Source organism: Pseudophryne corroboree, chromosome 4 (assembly GCF_028390025.1).
Source record: "Pseudophryne corroboree isolate aPseCor3 chromosome 4, aPseCor3.hap2, whole genome shotgun sequence".
Classification (NCBI taxonomy): Eukaryota; Metazoa; Chordata; class Amphibia; order Anura; family Myobatrachidae; genus Pseudophryne; species Pseudophryne corroboree.
The window spans coordinates 316,462,188-316,471,028 of NC_086447.1; positions in this window are offsets into that span (position 1 = coordinate 316,462,188).

Below are 8,841 nucleotides of genomic sequence, written 5' to 3' on the forward strand. Positions count from 1 at the left end.
CTTCTAGAGGGCCGCAGATTCGGCATTCAGGATTGGATCCTGGTGACCACGGATGCAAGCCTGAGAGGCTGGGGAGCAGTCACACAGGGAAAAAACTTCCAGGGCTTGTGGTCAAGCATGGAAACATCTCTTCATATAAACATTCTGGAACTACGGGCCATTTACAATGCCCTAAGTCAAGCGAAACCCCTGCTTCAGGGTCAGGCGGTATTGATCCAATCGGACAACATCACGTCAGTCGCCCACGTAAACAGACAGGGCGGCACGAGAAGCAGGAGGGCAATGGCAGAGGCTGCAAGGATTCTTCGCTGGGCGGAAAATCATGTGATAGCTCTGTCAGCAGTGTTCATTCCGGGAGTGGACAACTGGGAAGCAGACTTCCTCAGCAGACACGACCTTCACCCGGGAGAGTGGGGACTTCACCCAGAAGTCTTCCACCTGATTGTAAACCGTTGGGAAAAACCAAAGGTGGACATGATGGCGTCACGTCTAAACAAAAAATTAGACAGATATTGCGCCAGGTCAAGGGACCCTCAGGCAATAGCGGTGGACGCTCTGGTGACACCGTGGGTGTACCAGTCAGTGTATGTGTTCCCTCCTCTGCCTCTCATACCAAAAGTACTGAGAATCATAAGAAGGAGAGGAGTAAGAACGATACTCGTGGTTCCGGATTGGCCAAGAAGGACTTGGTACCCGGAACTTCAGGAGATGCTCACGGAAGACCCGTGGCCTCTACCTCTAAGAAAGGACCTGCTCCAGCAGGGGCCTTGTCTGTTCCAAGACTTACCGCGGCTGCGTTTGACGGCATGGCGGTTGAACGCCGGATCCTGAAGGAAAAAGGCATTCCAGATGAAGTCATCCCTACCCTGGTCAAAGCCAGGAAGGATGTAACCGCAAAACATTATCACCGCATTTGGCGAAAATATGTTGCGTGGTGTGAGGCCAAGAAGGCCCCTACAGACCCAATTTCAACTGGGTCGTTTCCTCCATTTCCTGCAAACAGGACTGTCTATGGGCCTAAAATTAGGGTCCATTAAGGTTCAAATTTTGGCCCTGTCTATTTTCTTCCAGAAAGAACTGGCTTCAGTACCTGAAGTTCAGACATTTGTAAAAGGGGTACTGCATATACAACCTCCTTTTGTGCCTCCAGTGGCACCTTGGGATCTCAATGTTGTTTTGAGGTTCCTTAAGTCACATTGGTTTGAACCACTCACCACTGTGGACTTAAAATATCTCACATGGAAGGTGACGATGCTGTTAGCCCTGGCTTCAGCCAGGCGTGTGTCAGAATTGGCGGCTTTATCATATAAAAGCCCTTACTTAATTTTTCATTCTGACAGGGCAGAATTGAGGACTCGTCCTCAATTTCTCCCTAAGGTGGTTTCTGCTTTTCACATGAACCAACCTATTGTGGTGCCTGCGGCTACTAGGGACTTGGAGGACTCCAAGTTACTTGACGTTGTCAGGGCCCTGAAAATATATGTTTCCAGGACGGCTGGAGTCAGAAAGTCTGACTCGCTGTTTATCCTGTATGCACCCAACAAGCTGGGTGCTCCTGCTTCTAAGCAGACTATTGCTCGCTGGATTTGTAGTACAATTCAGCTTGCACATTCTGTGGCAGGCCTGCCACAGCCAAAATCTGTAAAAGCCCATTCCACAAGGAAAGTGGGCTCATCTTGGGCGGCTGCCCGAGGGGTCTCGGCTTTACAACTTTGCCGAGCAGCTACTTGGTCAGGGGCAAACACGTTTGCTAAATTCTACAAATTTGATACCCTGGCTGAGGAGGACCTGGAGTTCTCTCATTCGGTGCTGCAGAGTCATCCGCACTCTCCCGCCCGTTTGGGAGCTTTGGTATAATCCCCATGGTCCTTACGGAGTCCCAGCATCCACTAGGACGTCAGAGAAAATAAGATTTTACTTACCGATAAATCTATTTCTCGTAGTCCGTGGTGGATGCTGGGCGCCCATCCCAAGTGCGGATTGTCTGCAATACTTGTACATAGTTATTGTTAACTAAATCGGGTTATTGTTGTTGTGAGCCATCTTTTCAGAGGCTCCTTCGTTGTTATCATACTGTTAACTGGGTTCAGATCACGAGTTGTACGGTGTGATTGGTGTGGCTGGTATGAGTCTTACCCGGGATTCAATATCCTTCCTTATTATGTACGCTCGTCCGGGCACAGTTTCCTAACTGAGGCTTGGAGGAGGGTCATAGGGGGAGGAGCCAGTGCACACCACCTGATCCTAAAGCTTTTATTCTTGTGCCCTGTCTCCTGCGGAGCCGCTATTCCCCATGGTCCTTACGGAGTCCCAGCATCCACTACGGACTACGAGAAATAGATTTATCGGTAAGTAAAATCTTATTATCCCGTACTTGGACGATCTCCTCATAAAAGCGAGATCACGAGAGCAGTTGCTGAACAGCGTGTCCCTTTCACTGAAGGTGTTACAGCAACACGGCTGGATTCTCAATATCCTGAAGTCGCAGTTGGTTCCTACGACTCGTCTGACCTTCTTAAGCATGATTCTGGATACGGACCAGAAAAGGGTTTATCTTCTGATAGAAAAGGCCCAGGAACTCATGACTCTGGTCAGGAACCTATTGAAGCCAAAACAAGTGTCATTGCATCACTGCACTCGGGTCCTGGGGAAGATGGTGGCATCTTACGGGGCCATTTCCTTCGGCAGGTTCCATGCGAGGACTTTCCAATGGGACATACTGGACAAGTGGTCCGGGTCACATCTACAGATTCATCAGTTGATCACCCTGTCCCCCAGGGCCAGGGTATCTCTCCTGTGGTGGCTACAGAGTGCTCACCTTCTAGAGGGTCGCAGGTTCGGCATTCAGGACTGGATTCTGGTAACCACGGACGCGAGCCTCCGAGGTTGGGGAGCAGTCACACAGGGAAGAAACTTCCAAGGTCTTTGGTCAAGTCAAGAGACTTGTCTTCACATCAACGTCCTGGGGCTGAGGGCCATATACAACACCCTTCATCAAGTGGAGACCTTGCTTCGCGACCTACCGGTTCTGATCCAGTCAGACAACATCACCGCAGTGGCTCATGTAAACCGCCAAGGCGGCACAAGGAGCAGAGTGGCAATGGCGGTAGCCACCAGGATTCTTCGCTGGGCGGAAAATCATGTAAGCGCACTGTCAGCAGTGTTCATTCCGGGAGTGGACAACTGGGAAGCAGACTTCCTCAGCAGACACGACCTGCATCCAGGAGAGTGGAGACTTCATCAGGAAGCTTCGCACAGATTGCAAGTCAGTGGGGACTGCCACAGATAGACATGATGGCGTCCCGCCTCAACAAAAAGCTACAGAGGTATTGCGCCAGGTCAAGAGACCCTCAGGCAGTGGCTGTGGACACCCTAGTGACACCGTGGGTTTTCCAGTCGGTCTATGTGTTTCCTCCTCTTCCTCTCGTCCCAAAGGTGTTGAGAATAATAAGAAAGAGGAGTGCAGACAATTCTCATTGTTCCGGATTGGCCGCGAAGGGCCTGGTATCCGGATCTGCAGGAGATGCTCACAGAAGATCCGTGGCCTCTTCCTCTAAGACAGGACCTTTTGCAACAGTGACCCTGTCTGTTCCAAGACTTACCGCGACTGCGTTTGACGGCATGGCGGTTGAACGCCGGATACTAGCGGAAAAGGGCATTCCGGATGAGGTCATTCCTACTCTGATAAAGGCTAGGAAGGACGTGACAGCAAAACATTATCACCGTATATGGCGAAAGTATGTTTCTTGGTGTGAGGCCAGGAATGCTCCTACGGAAGAATTCCATCTGGGCCGTTTCCTTCACTTCCTACAAACTGGAGTGAATTTGGGCCTAAAATTAGGCTCCATTAAGGTTCAGATTTCGGCCTTATCCATTTTCTTTCAGAAGGAATCGGCTTCTCTCCCAGAAGTACAGACTTTTGTGAAGGGAGTGCTGCATATTCAGCCTCCTTTTGTACCTCCGGTGGCGCCTTGGGACCTTAACGTGGTGTTGAGTTTCCTTAAGTCGCACTGGTTTGAACCACTTAAAACAGTGGAGTTAAAATATCTCACTTGGAAGGTGGTCATGTTAGCCTTGGCTTTGGCTAGGCAAATGTCTGAATTGGCGGCTTTGTCTCATAAAAGCCCCTATCTGGTTTTCCATATGGATAGAGCGGAATTGCGGACCCGTCCTCAATTTTTGCCTAAGGTGGTGTCATCTTTTCATATGAACCAACCTATTGTGGTGCCTGTGGCTACGCGAGACCTTGGAGGATTCCGAGTCCCTTGATGTGGTCAGGGCTTTGAAAATTTACGTGGCCAGAACGGCTAGGGTCAATAAAACAGAAGCACTGTTTGTCCTGTATGCAGCCAACAAGGTTGGTGCTCCTGCTTCAAAACAGACTATTGCTCGCTGGATCTATAACACGATTCAGCAGGCTTATTTTACGGCTGGATTGCCGTTACCAAAATCGGTTGAGGCCCATTCCACTAGGAAGGTGGGCTCTTCCTGGGCAGCTGCCCGAGGTGTCTCGGCATTACAACTGTGTCAAGCTGCTACTTGGTCGGGGTCAAACACCTTTACAAAGTTCTATAAGTTAGATACCCTGGCTGAGGAGGACCTCCTGTTTGCTCAATCGGTGCTGCAGAGTCATCTGCATTCTCACGCCCGTTTGGGAGCTTTGGTATAATCCCCATGGTCCTTACGGAGTCCCCAGCATCCTCTAGGACGTAAGAGAAATTAAGATTTTAAACCTACCGGTAAATCTCTTTCTCGTAGTCCGTAGAGCAGGGCTGGCCAAACCAATCCTCGAGATCTACCAACAGTTCATGTTTTCCATGCCTCCTGGAGATCTTTAGAATTGTCAGTTAGGAATGAATGCAGCACATCTTAATTAGTAATGACAACACCTGTGCTCCAGCTAGGTGGTCTGGAAAATGTGAACTGTTGGTAGATCTTGAGGACTGGTTTGGCCAGCCCTGCCGTAGAGGATGCTGGGCGCCCGTCCCAAGTGCGGACTACTTCTGCAAGACTTGTATATAGTTTTGCTTACATAAGGGTTATGTTATAGTTTTCATCGGTATCAGACTGATGCTGTGTTGTTTTCATACTGTTAACAGGTTAGTATATCACAAGTTATACGGTGTGAATGGTGTGGGCTGGTATGAATCTTGCCCTTGGATTAACAAAAATCCTTTCCTCGTACTGTCCGTCTCCTCTGGGCACAGTTTATCTAACTGAGGTCTGGAGGAGGGGCATAGAGGGAGGAGCCAGTGCACACCCATACCTAAAGTTCTTTCTTAAAGTGCCCATGTCTCCTGCGGAGCCCGTCTATCCTCATGGTCCTTACGGAGTCCCCAGCATCCTCTACGGACTACGAGAAAAAGATTTACCGGTAGGTTTAAAATCTTATTTTTACTAAATATTTCTCTAACATCCATAAGGGATATTGGGGAATTAGTACGATGGGGTATAGACTAGGTCCACTTTAACTGGGTGTGCTGGCTCCTCCCCTCTATGCCCCCTCCCACAGATGGTTTAGAAAAAAGTGCCCTCAGGAGAGGATGCACACTCTGGAGCGCCAGGGAGTTTTCTTCAGTTTTTTTTTAAACGTTATTATTTTCGGTACGCTTTTTGGGCAACCGAATACCTGCACCATGGGAGTTAGGGGGGAGAAGGTCACTGGCCTCTGTAAGGTGTCAGAGCCGCTTCCCCGCTGCAGGACCACCTTCCTGAGAGGTTGTTGTACAGCGGGGCACTGTCTGAATGGTCACAATCGCAGCACCCCGCACACCCCTAACATGGCCTGAAGGTGACGACTGGTGTGTACAAACCGGGGTCCCCGCTAGGTGAGTCCCCTGGTTCTTGGTGCGGCAAAGGCGCAGGGGCAGCATACGGGACCCTCCTGGGGGGGACCCGCTATAGCCCCACTGTGTACACTGGCAGCGGTAGTGAAAACTAACACTTGCTGTGTGCTTTACACTTATATGGAGACTTTGCCAGTATTAATATCACTGAAGCTCTGGCGCCACTACAGGGGGTGGACCTTCCTCAGAGCAGGACCTTCAGCGTTTTGGCACCTCCCGCTGCAGCAGCAGGCACACATGGCTCCTCCAGACACTCGGGATAACGCTGGAAAACTGGTACAGGTGTGTAGCAAAGGGGGAAAGCCACTATTGTACACAATCTGTGTCCTGAAAAGGACTAATACTCCAGTGTTACACCGTGATATAACAGCTTGCAGCCTCACTGGGGCTGTTTAGCTTGTGTGTGCTGTTCCCTTTCTGTCTCCCTCTCGTATACAGTAAGGGCAGGCTTGCTATTGTATTACTTGTCTGTGTGTATGTGTATATAAGTATTGTTTACTGTAAACATGGTAAAACACCAATTATGCAGTATATGTCACACCAGATTCTCTACATCTGGTTCCATATCATGTGAACAATGCAGCCAGTCCTCACAACACAGTGAGGGTGGGGGGGGGGGGGGGGGAGAGAACAGCCTTCCTGGCTAGATGCCATAAAATACTCAAAAAAACTCAAAAACTGCAGCAGGCTGTTGCAGACCTAGCTGCAAGGGCAGTTGTTTCACAGTCCCCCTCTCTCTAGATCAGGACCACAAAAGCGTGGGTTACCTGCTTTACACTCGGACTCTGAGGACACACAGGAGGAGGGGGAGGAATTGGATCCTGTTATTGGGGATTCCCCTGCTACACAGGGTATTGAACCCCTCATTCTAGCTATACAGGACTACCTCTGGAGGACGCAGCATCACAGCAGTCGTTTTTCTTAACACAGAACAAACTCCGTGTCACTTTCCCTGATTCTGCAGAGTTGGATGACCTGTTTGTTAGCCTGGAAAAATCCAGATAAAAAATACCAAGTGTCAAGTTTTTGCACACTTTCCCATTTGCTCCTGAAGGCAGGAAAATCTGGGAAGAACCCCCGGCTGTTGACGTATCAGTCTCTCGCCGATCTAAAAAGGCGGTACTGTCAGCTCCAGGCTCCTTTACCATAAAGGAGCAGGTTGCTGGATGACTCATGCTATTCATACGTGGGCTACTCGAATTCAGGAGGGCCTCTCAGGGGGATATGTCCCTGGTCACTATAGTGACTCTCCTAAAACACATTCAGGACACTGCACACATCCTGTGTGACTCTCAAGGAGATAAGCAATATTAATGTTAGGGTGTGTACACACGGTGAGATCCTTGCTATGTTCGATTTTTACTTGCGATTTCCCTTGAACTCCCCGGAGCCCAGATAGGACAGATTTTGACTAACTTTTCTTGAGATATGGACTATGTGTGCTTACGATTTTGGCTTATGTGAGATTTTGGCTTATGTGAGATGAACTAGATAGTACACCGATCTAGCAAGGATTGACTTGCCTGCACAGTCTATCTCTTCTTGCGATGCCGACCTGGCGGGGCCGCGCATCGGGATCGCAAGGTGACTTTCACCTTGCGATTTGCACTAACTTTTCTTGCGATTTTGACTAGTCAAAATCTCAAGAAAAAAATCTCACCGTGTGTACACACCTTTAGGACCACTTTGTTAGAGAAGATGGTAGCCTCATGCGAGGCGATCCAGTATGGAAGGTTCCATGCCAGAACATTTCAACTGGATCTCCTGAGCTAGTGGTTCGGATTACATCTTCAGATGCACCGGATAACACCGGCGGTCACTTCAGGCCAGGATTTCCCTCCTATGGTGCAGTCCTCCAACCTGCTGGAAGGTCGAAGTTGTGGGATTCAGGATTGGATCCTCCTCAGGATGGATGCGAGTCTGAGAGGATGGGGAGCGGTCACCCAGGGGGCTCAGTTCCAGGGCATATAGTCAACCCACGAAACCCTACTTCCGATGAACATTCTGGAACTTTGAGAGATCTACAAAGTTCTGATTCAGGCCTCTCCTCTACTCGGGGATCACGCGATCCAAGTTCAGTCAGACAACACCACGGCAGTGGCGTACATCAATTGGCAAGGCGGGACAAAAAGCAGGATCTTGCATGCAAGAGGTGTCAAAGATACTCCTCTGGGCAGAAAGAAATGCAAGAGCAATGTCCGCAATCTTCATTCCGGGAGTAGACAACTGGGAAGCGGACTTCCTAAATCATTACAATCTCTACCCGGGAGAGTGGGGGCTTTACCATCAGGTGTTTCCGCAGATCAACCAGTTGGGCTGCCCACAAAAAGACATGATGGCTTCTCAACTCAACAAGAAGCTTCGTTGGTATTGCTCATGAACCAGGGACCCTCAGGCGAGGGCAGTAGATGAAAACAATACAAACTCCCTTTTTAGCGCGTGTAAACAGTTTTTACTTTTGGATTAATAAAATATATTAAATATAAAATAAATATTATTGGTTAAATTGCGACTGACTACCAGAGACTTATCTGCACCAGTCTCAATATAGGAACTATAGATTTATGGAGAAAGGGCCACGCTAAAAAAACAATAAATGAAAAGGATCAGAATTGCTGGTAGTTCTAATAAAACAGATTTATTTTCCACTTAAAAAATACATATGAAATAACATTAATCTCACTAGACAGTACTTCTAACAAGATGATTAATACATATGTTGAAATAGCAGCAGTCGTGGTTACTAATGTAGCCAAATGTATTACAATTCAAGTTCAATATAGGACTTTGTATCACACCTGTTAGAATACGGTCAGACTCAGAATAGTCATGTGGTGATTGAAAAGTAACTTTAAATCACTATATATTGAGGTGTATATACAGGCCACTGTTCATAGAGTGCAATACCTCTCCAAATTAGATTTAAAATTAGTGCACATGTGGTTCAAACAAATGGCAAGTCCCATTGCGGAGCCGCTTACTCACTCTATCCCTG